Genomic DNA, 15416 nt, shown 5'->3' with positions numbered 1-15416 from the left:
TTAGCTTGGATCTTTTGGGTGCCTATATATGTGCTCTGACATGTTCTAATTAGAAGGTGTTGGAGCAGATTCAAGTAATTCTAATTAGAACATTCTAGCATTGCTGGAGGGTGACATGTATAAGCCCCTGCAGATTTCAAAATGGCTGCTGGGGTGCTTTAACTAAACTTTGTCAAATGAGCTTTAGTTAAAGCATCCTGTGGCCATTTTTAAACACACAGAGGCTTAATACATGTGACGCTGTGGCACTTTAATTAGAATGACTGTCCGGGAAGTACTCTAGTTAAAATGCACCCCCCACCCCCCTGAGTATGTGTATAGGATCCTTCTGTTTTGGGGATTGTTAATGACAGTTGTGAGAGACTGTAAAAACCCATCCAGGAGCTTGGCAAGATTTCCATTCTCATTGAACAAAGCTCCTGCCAATGTGAATACAATGTTCCCTCAAAAGGTGGGCACCAAGAACAGTATTAAAAGTACCATTGCTATTCCAAATGCAGTGGCTATGGCAGTCTCAGAAGAACTTTAGGGTACAGCTATTCACCACACTTGCAATTATCTTCATCAGCTAGAGGTTGTGTATGAGAGAGAATGGCATTTTCCATGGATATTTTGTTGTGGTAACCATCTCACTCATCAGTTTCCTCGTGGTAATAGATCAAACTTGTTATTATGCACCCAAGTAAGATTACAGAGACCAGATTTTGATCTCTCTGACATTAGTGGAAGTCTGGAGCCCTCCCTTAACATGAAGATGCTACAGAAAACAAAAAGGCAAGAAGAAAAAAATACATTTAAAGATAGACACTAGGATACAGAGAGACTGAAAATATTGCCTTCCTGGGCACTGCTGCCCTTAGCTGTTGCATTGTACTTAGATACTGTGGTGTGAGACATTATCAAAGTACATACGACATATAAATAGCTTTCAATCCCTTTGGTCACTCCTTTAAGTTCTTTCCAGATAAACTCCCTGAATCTGTGTATTTGGATGCCAAGTGCATTGTATTCACAACTGATGCATCAGAGCATGAAAACACTGGATTTCTACTTTGGACTAAAAATCGCTTTCTTCTCCTATTATCTCTGTACGTGACCTCTTTATCTCTGATGTTAAAGCTTTGCTTGGAAAGAATATGTTGAATAGTAAGTTGTTAGTTTCTTAATTCTCGGTGGATTTCTTTGTTCCCTGTGCAAAGGGCTCCAGACATTACAAATTGATGCATTAAAAAAAAAATCTCAGTATTGGTAACAAAACATCAACAAGCATAGGCAACTCAGACACTCCAGAACAACCCAGAGCACCTGCCCACACAATCTGAGAGCAGACAGCACTACCATGGTAAGCTTCTTTTAGCATTGCTGTTTTAGGCAAACATATGCAGTGAAAGAACACGTTTTTCTAATTCAATAGCCAGTTTCATAAGTCAGATGTAAATACCAATTATGCTGTGGTTTTTCCTAACAAAACAGTTGCCTTTCAGTCAAGTCTTCAGCTTGATGCAAGATTCATCAGTTTCCTTCTTTGATCTGTCTATATTTTAGCCATATGAGTTCCAAAAAGAGTTCACATAACTGGCAAAAAATTTTTGTAAACATCTTTACTTACATATTAGCCTTAAAATTTCATTAATATATTTTCTCTGTGGAAACCAGGACCACTGATATGCAATGAACAAGTATCCATAGGTTCTGCATGAGGGTTGGAATGAGCAGAGCTATTAAACAAACAAACTTATAGGAAATGAGTAAAAATATAATTGTTTCCTCAAAGAGGCCATCGTTTCATTTTACTTAATTAGCTCATTAACAGCTCTACTTTGTTCATGTTCCATTAGGCATAACATGTTAATTTTTTCCCCCTCTTTAGTATGGTTTTATCAATACCTGCCTGAAATCTCTTGTTATAGAGAAATTTGGAGACGAGACCTGGGAAAAACTCAAGTAAGTTTTAAATCTTCTAGAAGAAAAGCATTCATATGAGAGTTGGGATTTTCCTCATGGAACCAAGGACGATTTAGATTTGACCTTGTCCTGTTGAACATTCAGGCCACAGAGCTTTATATTTCACAATTATAATTAATTATAAGCAGAGTGCGCCAAATTCTGTTCCGAGTTACAGCCTCATTGAACTTAAGGGAGTTGTGCTCAGTGTAAATCAGCAGACAGCCTAGGAGAGGCAAGTTTATCCCAAGTGTAATTTAGTAAAATCAGTGGAGTTCTACAGGAGATGAATTCATCCTTGCAATTAATAATGTTTTTAGCTTATGCCACCTTCACATTCCCCCTCTGTTGTTTCATTTGTTGCATGTTGCAAAATATCAAATTCCAAGCACTTTAAATGGAAACTTCAGACTTGGATTGATACATGGCTACAATAAGCCACAAATGTCTGGGGGTTGTTGGATTTTTCACAGAACCATCTCTATTGTATGGAGGAAGCAGCAGAGAGTAGAGGAAACCTTAAGTAGTACAGCTGACCCTGGCTAGAAAGGAGATCCAGAGCTCCTTGAAGCTAACAGACATTTCTGTGCCTCTTTGATGCTACACATCTCCCAAGATGTAGCAGCTGTTAGGGGAATTAGGACTATGGGCATGCCTACACCATCTCTGTGCTGAGTCTGGGAGCATCACTGTATAGCACCCTTTACCCACTTGCTCCTGTTGTGTATGCCCAATCTGGAAAATCTGGCAATATAGTTACTTTAGAGTGGCACCAAGTAGTCAAGAGCTACGCTTAGATTCTCTTGTCTCTGATGTGCTTGCTGACAATCACAGCTAGTCCACATTGCCTAATTTGCAGAATTTCATGCATATTGGTGGGTGATATGGGATCTGGTTTGTGGGTGGTATGTGTGTCTTATACAGGGCATATCTACCCAGTCTCTGGACTGTGTGTGTGATATGGAGCCCAACCTTCTCCCACAATTATATGAACAGGGAAAAATTCCATAAGGGAATTTCTCATGCAATTTGCTCCCCCCAGAGCCCTATACCATTGAAAGGAAGGACAACTTTGCTAACAGACAGCAAAGAATGCATTTATAATAAAGGAAATAACCTTGCAAGCTTTGCAGGTTATTGTTAACAGAGTCCATGGATATTTTAGAACTTCTGAATTCTCGTAACGAATGCCATAGAAATGCCAATAAGTATGGAAAAATGAAGAGTGAGAACTCTGATTTGTAATCTCTAAAACAACAGATCTGGTGCCTATTCAATGGTTTTCATGTCATGCAGTTCCAGTCCCTGGAAAAGAACTTGCATTTCAACCTGAAGTGCTGCGTGCTCTAATAATTAATATAAAGACTAAACACAGACAGATGGCAAAATAAACTCAGTGAGATGGGTGTAAAGCTGGAGTGATTTTCACCAGTGTAACTGGGAGCAGAAGTTGAGCCAAAACATATAGAGAGCTCTCAGTGAAGTTTGAACCATCACAGTTTGCACAAAAGATCCAAGAATCATGTTCTTGGCTTCTCATGCCTGTATATCAAACAGAGTATACAGTGACATTTGCAGAGAGTTTTTGGCTGTCTTCAGCACATACACATGCTTATGTTGGGCCTCACATTCATTTATGTCTGACTCTGGCAACTCTTTTAAGCTGAGCTGATAGTAGTTTTGTCTTTCAGATGTTCACTTGCATTGTTATCTGCAACCATGCCAGAAACACCCAACTTATTCAGACCATGCTCCAACTCTCTTCTGCTAGGCTCCCAAACAGTTTTGTCCTATATAGAATGCCTGTGAAACCAACAGAGATTTCCTACACAGTGGTTTACTGTAACTAGAACAGAGGAGAAAAACTTAATTAGGGACATGCTTAAAATTAGAATAGGGATGAATTAGCAACATCACATGTGATAAAAATAGAAAGAACAGCAGAAACCTGAAAGGACTTTGGGGCAGGACCTGTGACTGTGTTTTGCATAGGGATGATCACATTGATAATGCTCACAAAGTAACCTATAAAAGTCAGTAATACAAATTAGACCAACCCCTGTTGATGTGGCTGAGAAGAAACATGCTTGAATACCCAACTAGTTTGCATAGGGAATTGAATCAGGTCCCATTTATATCAGCAGCTTTCCCAGAGAGCAAGGATTGGGAAGGTTGAGGCACATGAAAGAAGCCCAAGAGAATTAGGGTCAGTTCCCAGGTTCTCCAGAAATATCTTTTTTGACCATAGTCAAATCATGTAGGCCAAGATTTTCTAGATGTTGCTAACAATCTACCAGAGAGTCGTGGTAGATGGGTTGGTTTCGACCTGGAAGGGTGCGGGCAGTGGGGTCCCGCAGGGCTCGGTCCTTGGACCGATACTCTTTAATGTCTTCATCAGCGACTTGGACGAGGGAGTGAAATGTACTCTGTCCAAGTTTGCAGATGACACAAAGCTATGGGGAGAGGTGGACACGCCGGAGGGCAGGGAACAGCTGCAAGCAGACCTGGACAGGTTGGACAAGTGGGCAGAAAACAACAGAATGCAATTCAACAAGGAGAAATGCAAAGTGCTGCACCTAGGGAGGAAAAACGTCCAGCACACCTACAGCCTAGGAAATGACCTGCTGGGTGGCACGGAAGTGGAAAGGGATCTGGGAGTCCTAGTGGACTCCAAGATGAACATGAGTCGGCAGTGTGATGAAGCCATCAAAAAAGCCAATGGCACTTTATTGTGCATCAGCAGATGCATGACGAATAGGTCCAAGGAGGTGATACTTCCCCTCTATCGGGCACTGGTCAGACCGCAGTTGGAGTACTGCGTGCAATTCTGGGCGCCACACTTCAAGAAGGATGCGGATAACCTGGAGAGGGTCCAGAGAAGGGCCACTCGTATGGTTAAGGGCCTATAGACCAAGCCCTATGAGGAGAGACTAGAGAAACTGGACCTTTTCAGCCTCCGCAAGAGAAGGTTGAGAGGCGACCTTGTGGCTGCCTATAAGTTCATCACGGGGGCACAAAAGGGAATTGGTGAGTATTTATTCACCAAGGCACCCCCGGGGGTTACAAGAAATAATGGCCACAAGCTAGCAGAGATTCCTGCTTATGCAGGGGGTCGGACTCGATGATCTATTGAGGTCCCTTCCGACCCTAACATCTATGAATCTATGAATCCTGAGTGTTTGGTATGAGGCACCTGATAGTCACCACGCCACCCTTTTGGGTCTCACTTGGTATATCCAAAATGCAATAACATTTAAAAAATCTTGGCCTTCATTTTCATGCCTAAATTCCCTGCTTTTAAACTGATTCTGCCCTTCTCACACTTTGTCCATTTAGACCATAAACTCTCCAGGGTAGCAACAGCCTCCTACCCCATGTTTGTACAGCTTCTACTATATGTTTGTCCTGTGCTTGGCACACCAAAACCCTGATTTCATTCAGTGCCCCTAGATGCAATATAAATAATTCCAAATAATACAATAGCCACACAGCTGTTTTTAAACAGTTGTCATCTACTGCATCCTGCCCAGTTTTCTAAAGCAGAGAATCCAGAAATTGTTCCCCAACACGGGCATATACAGCATGCATAGCTGGCACAGTCCAAAGTCCTTTTTTCTGAAGGATTAAATACTGATATGTTTTCCTTCATCACTGACCATCATGTGACTATCTTGGTTTACCTCTCTTTATGTTTTAAAAGATGTGCTTAACTGGGGCTAGCTCAAAGGAACCCTTACCTTGCCTTCTAGTTCCTTTCTGCCCCCATTCATACACCTCTCCAGAAGACTCTAGACCTCTGTGCCAAGGAATAACTGGATGCAATTGGGGGATGTTGCTACTTGGAGGAATTACTCATGTAAACATGTAGAGTATTATAATAAGCTGGGACCTGATCTCCCTAGTCTGGTTTCACTGCACTCAGCTCTATCAGTGGATGGATTGGCTTCAGGCAGTTACCAGACAGAATGGCTTCCCTTCTGTGTTTTCCTAAGTCATAATCTACTGTATTTTTTCAGAACACAGGCAGGGATCCAAGACACCTTCATGACTTATACAGTGTATGATGATGTTATCACCTTCAAGCTGATCCAAGAAGCCTGCAAAACACTAAGTAAGAACAGTTTATTCCTTTACGTATTAAGCACTGACAGCTTAGTGCAATTCAGATGCTGTCTTTATGCCAAGAAGCCAGATGATGGCAGTACCTGGGATCAGAGCAGAGTTGTACCATTCCAGGAGAAGTTGTGGAAGGCTCATGCTAGGAAGACCCAACTCCACTTGGATCTGCTTAGTCTGAGGGAGGGGAAGGAAGGGGCCATCCCCCAGAAGGATGGGGTAGTGCATGCTCTCTCCTTGCCCAGCCAACTTGGAGATCCAGCCTCTTCCCTGAACCACTTGGGGTGCCTTCCTAGGACTCCACTAGAAAGGAGACCTAAAAATGTAGCAGCTTTTGTGCAAAGCTCTTTCACTGCACATTTATGCCATTACAACAGGTTGGGAGGTTTTTCAGCCCCATGTGCAATGCACACCCCAGCAAGAAAGCGGCCACTTGCATTGCATTTTTACATGTTAAAGATCAAAGTACAGGATAATGCGGGGGTTGCAAGACACCTGCAGGATTTTGTTTACAAGAGTCTTCCCAGACTGACCACTGACATTTGTTTGCAGAATCTCAAAATGAAGAATTCCCTATAATTTCACTCGCCAGCTACAGTCCAGTGATCTATAACACAAGAGGGGCAGTTAGCCGTGTTTATCTGGAGTCAGGCAGAAGGCAAGGTAGATTTGCACCTTTATAGACTAAATCAAAGATGTATAGCTAGGGCCTGGTTTAAATTGTGGGCCCAGCTCAGTAATATCATGGCCTGATCATGACAGGGGCTGCCATTTTCACACCCAGATTGTGCCACTCCCCACCCCCCCGCAAAACCCCCTGATTTGTTATGAGGACAAATTTAGGGTCAAATTTAATTGCAGCAACAGAGGCCTTGCTCCCAAGGCCTCTGACCACTGCTGAAAAGCCCATACCTCACCCCACTGGAAGAGGCAGGAACAGCAGTAACGGCCATCTGCTTTGCATTGTTTCTGACAGGCAGGGAGGAAATTCCCTTTTCAAAAATGCCATTTTGCTCTGCCGGGCTCCCAGACAATTAGCAGTGAGTCTGATGCTAAGCTCAGGATCACCAATCAGCAGTGATGATGATGAGCTCAGGAGTGACCTCTTCCAGTGAGGCAGGACTTTTCAGCAGCAATCAGAGGCCATAAGAACAAGGCCTCTGCCCGCAATTAAACCTGGCCCTTGGCTGTGTACTCCCAGGCCAGGCCAGCCCCATCAGAGCCCCCATGTGGGAGCCATGCTGCAGCCTGCCCTGTCCCCAGCCCATAGTTCCAGCCTCAGCCCTGGCTATAAAGCTGGGGTGGGCAAACTATAGCCCGCGGACTGGATCCGGCCTGCCAGCTGACTGGATCCAGCCTGTGGCTGCCCCTGTGGTGCTCTGGATCTGGCCAATGTGCACAACATCCAGTGGGGCTGTTCCCAGTGCAGCTGCAGCCAGCCAGGTGCTGCTCTGCTCCCCTTGCCTCCTGGTAACAATGTGAGCCTGGCTGGCTGCAGTCACATTGGGAACAGCCCTAACAGAAGCTGCATGCTGTCTGGGGCCTGGGCCAGGGCTGAGGCTGGCAGATGTAGGTGGGAGCACAGAACAGGCTGCCCCTAGTGGGACTTGGTCCCGTGCGGAGCGCCATGGGGGCAGCCGCTGACATGGTGAGCTCAGCTGCCCACTCCCCCCACCTTCCCTCCCCTTACCCCCAGCTTGTCCACCTCTGCTTTACACCCACATATGCACACATGCTTCCCTCCCCACCCCCACAAAGCAGGATGTGCAGGGAGCAACTCACACCTGTCCTGCTCCCCATCCACCAAAAGCCCCATAGGGAGTTTTGGTGAATTATTGCAGGTGGGCAGGGGGTGCTGTCCCAGACCACAACAGCTCATCAAACCTCCCTATGCGGCTCTTGGACCCAAATAATTGCCCACCCCTATTCTAAAGGCGCTGTGCTCCCCAGAGTGCGCTGACAGCTTTGGCACCAGGTCCATTTGAAGCTGTTTGCTCTTCCACACATGTATTCTCTCTCCCCGCCCCAACTCCTGGTTCCCTAGTTTTCCTGCCCAGAGGAGCAAACAGCCCCTGCCCCACCCAATGCCAAAGCCATCTGCCAAGGCAGCCCTGAGACACTCCCTACCCCTTGCGCCCCAGTTTTCTTGCCCAGAGGAGTAACTCCAAGGTCTCTTTCCCATCTCTTCTGTGACCCCTTCTTCCCTCCCCTGGGCCATTAGGCTTTTTGATGCTGGCTGGGGAGTGCTTTCCCCAGCCTCCAGCAGCCATTTTGTTGCAGTGAAATACTATGATCCGGCTGTTTGCTTGGGAACTCCCCAGCCAGCAGCCATATCATGGCATTTCATTGCAAACCACTTTTTTCATGAAAAATGCGAAATCATGATTTAAACCAGGTCCCATGTATAGTATAAGCTTTCATAAGCAGATGGATTACTTCCTCAGATGCTGTGAAGGGACCCATGGACATTAAGTATGTTGTCATTATTATGTCAAGTATGGTCTAGACCAATGGTCACCAAATGGTCAATGGGGATCGACCAGTAAATCCCAAAGCCCCTTGAAGTCAATCCTGGGCTATGGGGGCTGAGTGCATGCGTGCATGTGCATACCACTCCCCCCCGCCCAAGCCCAGCAGGTCAGTCGGTGGGGGAGGGAAGGGGTAAAAACCCGGGGGGCATGTGCAGCAGGGCTCGGGGTGCAAAGGCCAGCCCACAGTGGCAGCTGGGGTGGGGTGGGGGATGGAGCCACGAGTGGCTTATCCAGGGACATGGCGAGTGGGGGTCATGCAGCCCAGGAAGGCACAGGGGGTGCATGCCCCTGGCTCTGCGAGCAGGGTGGGCTGGGGCCAGGACAACATTAGGCTGTTTCCAGCCAGGCTGCATTCAGGCCAGGTAGCTGCAGTGGCGGTGCTGGGAGCAGGGCCACAGGGGGGCCATAGGGCCACAGGGGGGCCATAGTCCCCCCAACCCCCGCTTCCAGTGCTGCTGCCGAGCACAGTGCGAGCCAGACCTGACGGGAACAGCCTGGTGCAGCCGTCCCCTCCCCACCCATCCCAACAACATGGGGCTGGGGTCTAGCAGGCATGGGAGAGGGTGGGCTGCAGCTGTGGGCTGAAAGGTTGCACCAAGCTGTTCCCTCTGGGCCTGGCCCACATTGTGCTCTGTGCAGATGGTGGTGATGCTGGGAGTGAGGGGGCCCCCAGCACCCATTTGGCGCATGGAGCCACTGGTTGAGCATCACTGGTCTAAATCAAGACTATGAAGTCTTATCCTATTACCTGGATTCATTTTTATAAACCCACTGAGGGACATAGGGCTAACTGCTTTGTTTTTCTCTCTCCTTGCCTCTCTCAGCAGTGCCGCCCACCCTTTTTTCTTCCCCCTTTGTACTCTAATCACTGCTTTCTGTTTAGAAGCTCTACTTCCTGAAGTCCCTTCACAGCAACGATGAAGCAAGCCCACTGCTTACAAAATCTTTTGCTGTACGTCTCTAAATTAGTTAGTCTATAGAGGTGAAAATCTACCTTGCCTCTTGCAGGGAAGAGCCATGCGCATGATCAGAGGTCAGGGAAGCAGACCCTACGATGACAGGCTGAGAGCCCTGGGGCTCTTTAGCCTGGAAAAGTGCAGGCTCAGGGGTGATCTGATGGCCACCTATAAGTTTATCAGGGGTGACCACCAGTATCTGGGGGAATGTTTGTTCAACAGAGCGCCCCAAGGGATGACGACTAGGTCAAATGGTCATAAACTACTACAAGACCGTTTCAGGCTGGACATAAGGAAGAATTTCTTTACTGTCCGAGCCCCCAAGGTCTGAAACAGCCTGCCACCGGAGGTGGTTCAAGCGCCCACATTGAACACCTTCAAGAGCAAACTGGATGCTCATCTTACTGTGATCCTATGAACCCAGCTGACTTCCTGCCCTTTGGGCAGGGGGCTGGCCTCGATGATCTTCCGAGGTCCCTTCCAGCCCTAATGTCTATGAAATCTATTAAATATGTCTAGAGCTGGGCCCATCTCAGGACATACCCCTCTAATATTAGGGGTGCATCTATACCATGCATTCAGTGTGATGTTCCCCAGCACATCTTACCCACCCCCTACTGCTTGCAAACACCATGCTTGGAAACATGGCAGTGAAACTACTTTAGGGAATGCCATTTCCCCAATGACCACTCTTGAGACCTTGGCCCCTCCAGCATGCCTGAGAGCAGTTTCTAGGTATGCCCCAGGGATGGTCTTACTTGGACATTTTGGGGTTTGGAGTGAGAGCAGGTTTTAAGGGAGTAGGGGATGCTGAGGGGGATCCCTCCCAGCACACACTGAGAAGGTGGGGTAGACATCCCCTGGATGTCTTTGGAGAGATCCTTCTAAATTTTGAGGGCAACTCTTGGGAAGGATGACTGAGGTAAGAGGTTCATTGGCTTCTGAGCATAAGTTTTGACACTAGGGCCCCTCAAAAACCATGCTGTCAGCATGACTTTATGATGAAATGCAACTTTCACACTAGTATAATCTTTGCAAGCTTTGTGGTTGCGATAAATTGATCTGATGGTACATAGTTCTCAGGGCCTTTGAATGTTTGGAGGTGCTCCTACCTGGTAGCCTAATAAACAGTCCACTAAATTCCATATAATATGGCTGTTACAGGCATCCAGATAGGAATATATCCTATCTCATTAGTTTGGAACTTCTCTACAGCACCTTCCTACTGAACCTGGGACTACCAGCCTGAAGAATGCTCTACCCACTTGCTCATGTTCAGTCCAAACCCATTCCAAGAAATGAAACTATGTACCTAGTTTGGAACAGCCCTGGGCATATAACAAGGAGCATGCCTGAGATAAGGAAGCATAATATGGCACTGGAACACATGTGTGCTCAGGACTGCTTTAAAACAGGTATAAAGCCTTATTTGGGAGGCTTTGGGACATGAGGCTTTGGGACTTCAGGCTCCCACTAAACATGTCCCATGAAACATGTCCTTGGCCCTCAAGCAGGGCCAAGGAGGTGATCCTCCCTCTCTATGTGACACTAGTCAGGCTGCAGCTGGAGTACTGTGTTCAGTTCTGGGTGCCGCACTTCAGGATGGATGTGGACAGCATTGAGAGGGTCCAGAGGAGGGACACCCGCCTGATCCTCGGACAGCAGAGCAGACCCTACAAAGAGAGGCTATGGGACCTGAACCTGTTCAGCCTTCGCAAGAGAAGGCTGAGGGGGGACCTGGTAGCCTTCTATAAACTCACCAGGGGAGACAAGCAGAGTTTGGGATAGACCCTGTTCCCCCTAGCACCCCCCAGGGTAACAAGGAATAACGGCCACAAGTTGTTGGAGAGTAGGTTTAGACTAGACATCCGAAGGCACTACTTCACAGTCAGGGCGGCTAGGATCTGGAACCAACTTCCAAGGGAAGTGGTGATGGCTCCTACCCCGGGGGGCTTTAAGAGGCTTGATGTCTACCTGGATGGGGTCATTTGAGCCCGGTTTTCTCTCCTGTCCATGGCATGGGGTCGGACTTGATGATCTACAAGGTCCTTTCCAACCCTACTTCTATGAATCTATGAATCTATGAAATTTGGAACATGCTTGGTGGAAGCAAATGCTTAAAAATTGGGGATGTTTTCTTATCAGACAAAACCAGGATCCTTGCTGATTACACTGCTGCAATTGGCATGGCAGTGGTCAGTGCTTCCCTGTGTACCCTGTCTGCCCTGGGCACAGAGCTGCACTGCTATGCCTCTGCACACTAGGTTCCATTTGGCCCCTATGCTATTTGGCCACATACCATTCAGCCTTTAAAGTTTCATGATTCATGCCACATGATTTTGATACCATAACACAACCCTGATTTTTACTGTCTCTTTTTTCAGGAGTGTCAGAAGCAACAGTGCTGAAGCTTTTTGGAGAATATTTCTTCACTTTCTGTAAGATGTCAGGGTATGACCGAATGCTACAGACTCTGGGAGGGAATCTAACTGAATTTATTGAGAATCTAGATGCTCTTCATAGTTACCTTGCATTGTCTTACCAGGTACTATCTTCTCTCTCTGTTCCAGACAATTAATAAGGCTCTTTCACATAACAGTTCTAGTTTGGTGTTGGGTAGGAAGTCCTCTGTCCACCACCCAGGCCTCCTTAAAGGAGAAAACCCATGGAATATCAGTGGAATTGCTAGGCTGAAGCAACAAGGGGGATTTTAGAGATAGATTAAATGCAAGCCAATTCAGAATAATGTCTGTAGTTACCTCTCTGTATGGGAAGGCCATGTGTAGAGTCAATACTCTGGCTTTGCCCTTCCTATACCAACTCTGGTCAGTCCCATTGGAGGAAGCCCTTGGAAGTCTAAAAGCAAGATGGGCACTACCACTTTTTGGGCTTTCCTACCTACCCTTGAATTTTGTGAATGAAGTCCCAAGGAGTAAAAACAAAAATTAATGAAACATGATGGAATGAAGCATTCTCTCTTAAAAGTTAGCTTTTTCTCCCCCATTACAGTTTTCAGTTGTCCTGTATTTGCTGACAGTCATTATCTACCTGAAGTCATCAGTAGGCAACTCCCTCAACTGTTTTGAATCAACATCAGTTAGGATGATGGTTGATTTCAGTGAAGCTATGCTGATTATATCATATTACATCATGATTTTGTGACCAAGAGATTTTTCCCATGCAGCTCTAGAGTGAAAGACTATACAGTATGAAAATTTGAGTTTTCCAATCCCTTTTATGTAGGAAATGAATGCGCCGTCCTTTCGTGTGGAGAAGAGGACAGATGGGACAATGTTACTTCACTACTATTCTGACAGGAGGGGCCTGTGTCATATTGTCCCAGGTAAAAAGCAATATTACCTCATTGTAGGTTCTACTGGCTTCTCAGATGCCCATCATCCAGACATGCTTTTCTTGAAAATTCGATTGAAGGGAAGTCAGCTAACAAGGGCCTCCACTGAGATGACTACCATAATGGGTGGGATCTACTACAGAGATTCCTAGGATTTCAGCACTTTTTGGCTTACTTTCAAAGCCTTGCTCAACTTTGTTCTTGCATCTCTCACTCTTTTTTGTTCTTTCTGAGAAATCAGCTCTTTCTTGGTCTTCTCTTTCATTGCTTTCTTTCACGCTCTAGACTGGTCCTCCTTGAAGACCTTCTTTAAAAACATGCTTCTCCTAAAGGGCATGAAATATATAGTCCTGTCTACAAGGAAGCATTTACAAAAGGAAGCTAGAATATATACTTTAAAAGTAAGTTAAGAAAATGCCAGGGTCAAAAGGACATGCTGGAGTCCACTAGATACTTTCTTTCTTTCCCATATTGCTTCATTTTATACTGTCAATCTAGACTGTAAGATCTTTGATGAAGGGACTTGTCACCATATTCACAAAGTGCATAGATCTTTTGACAATCAGGACTCCTAGTAGAGATTATATATTTTATTAGACCAACAAGATTTTTGCAAAAAAAAAAAAAAAAAAAATTATTTTTAAATTTGTATTTTAAAAATGAGATTAAAAATTAAAATTCTAACATTTTAAATGTAAATTTTAAGATTTTATAATGTAACTTTTTTAATTATAAAATTTTAATTTTTTTGCAAAAATCTTGTTGGTCTAATGAAAGATATCATCTCTGCTACGAGTCCTGATTGCCTTTTCCTCTACACCAATACGATTACAACCTGGATACCTAGCTCTTTTGAGGCATATAGAGGAATTTCTTTCCTGATCCACATCAGGTAAACCAGGCCTCAGTTTCCCCTCATTGACTTAGTAATTTATATGGTTCAGCCACAGGTCAAGCCATAAGGTCCTTTTTTATAGCAAGGGCAGACCTTGACTAAGAGACTTCTGAGACTGGTGAGGGTAAAAGACTAGGAAGTATTTTTTGGACTCATTATCACAGAAGAGAAGTGCCTCCTTCCCCCTCTGAAGCTCCAGACTAAGACTCCTACATAAGAGCAGCTACACATAACAGGATTCAAGTCAATATCATTTATTTTATCGGAGGCCATTTGAATCCTGTCCTCACCACTTGAAAACAGCCTGTCAATCCATGAACAACTTATATCCTTGCTGGAGGCCTGTCCCTCTCTGCCCGCCCTTCCCCATCTCCAATCCTTTCCCCAAGGCCTATCAGTGCAGTGGGTGAGACATTCCAGATCTTGCCTTTTCCTTCATATACCCAGAGTTTACTTAATTTAGACTTGAACCATTTCCTAGCCTGCCTTATGTCAGGCCTCTAGTCACACGCTTTCTGGACTGTAAATCCCAGTGTTTCTTTAATTTTTATTCAAATGAGGATCATGACTTCACTTGGTTTATAGTCTGTGTTAAAGGGCCTGACCAGTATTTTATCACTGAGTCTCAGTTTCTGAAATCAGATGGGGCAGCCTCCTTTCCAGCCAGTACATCTCTGGTACACGTTGGTGCATCCAAATTGTTTGCTTAATACAGTGGGGATTAATGGGGGAAATAAGGTGAGCCTGAGATTCAAGCTTCAGATTTGACTCTGGATTCAAACCTTCCTGGATCTACAGATGTTGAGAATGAGGATTTTGATCTGGGGCCATCACGAACAAAAGACTACACTCAGTCAGAAAATCATTATCCCTCCCTCCCCCCACCCTTCACCACTGCCCAATCCAGGAAAATTACAATTAAAAGAAAAAAATTGAAACCTTCACTTTGGAAGCAATATCACAGTCACTTGTGCCTCTTTTCTTTGGCAAAATTTCAATGCACACTTAACCCAGTCTTAAACCAACATAAAAGTGCAGCTAATGCAGGACTTTGCACTCAGTTTAGAGACTTAGTTTGGACACATACAATTAGTTATGTAACTTTGGTGTTAGGTAAGGCCTGGGGCTACAGAACTTTGTAAGGCATGTGTAGATCCTATCCACTTTTAAAGGAGACAACACTGCTGGGTGCTTTTTTAACAAATGGGAGTAAGTTTCCATGTGCATGTGTGTGCATGCATGTTTTGTTGTGGACAGTGGGAATCATAATGGGTATTAGTGCTTATGGTTTTCATGTCTGTGGCTGTGTTAATGTAAAAAAGTCTAAACTCTTGGGGTTACACATCTGGGTTATATGTCCAGTAATGGGTGCTCTATATATAACCTACAGAGGCAGAAAGGAAGACACTTGTGTAGCATCTGTATCAGCTGAATTGTGGGTTCTTTGGTTTATAATTTTATATTAGATGGAGGAGAACCAACTTGCTCTCTCCTTTTAGTAAATTAATTATAAGAGTTATCGAGTGCTTTCACCCAGAAAAGACATCTACAAGCTTCACTGTTCTAATTTTGGGCCAAATTCTGACCTCAGCTCCACTAGGAAGAAATCCCACTTCCCTAAA

At 45.1% G+C, this 15416-nt stretch overlaps 1 pseudogene; it reads left to right on the top strand.

Moving 5' to 3' along the window:
• Positions 1–346: 346 nt before the first annotated feature.
• The window catches only part of LOC102385932, a 36112-nt pseudogene continuing 21042 nt past the window's right edge, over positions 347–15416 (top strand).

The sequence above is a fragment of the Alligator sinensis genome, unplaced genomic scaffold (genome assembly GCF_000455745.1).
Source record: "Alligator sinensis unplaced genomic scaffold, ASM45574v1 scaffold324_1, whole genome shotgun sequence".
NCBI lineage: Eukaryota > Metazoa > Chordata > Crocodylia > Alligatoridae > Alligator > Alligator sinensis.
The sequence above is the reverse complement of the archived record's forward strand: the minus strand, read 5'-3'. Positions and strand labels throughout refer to the sequence as shown.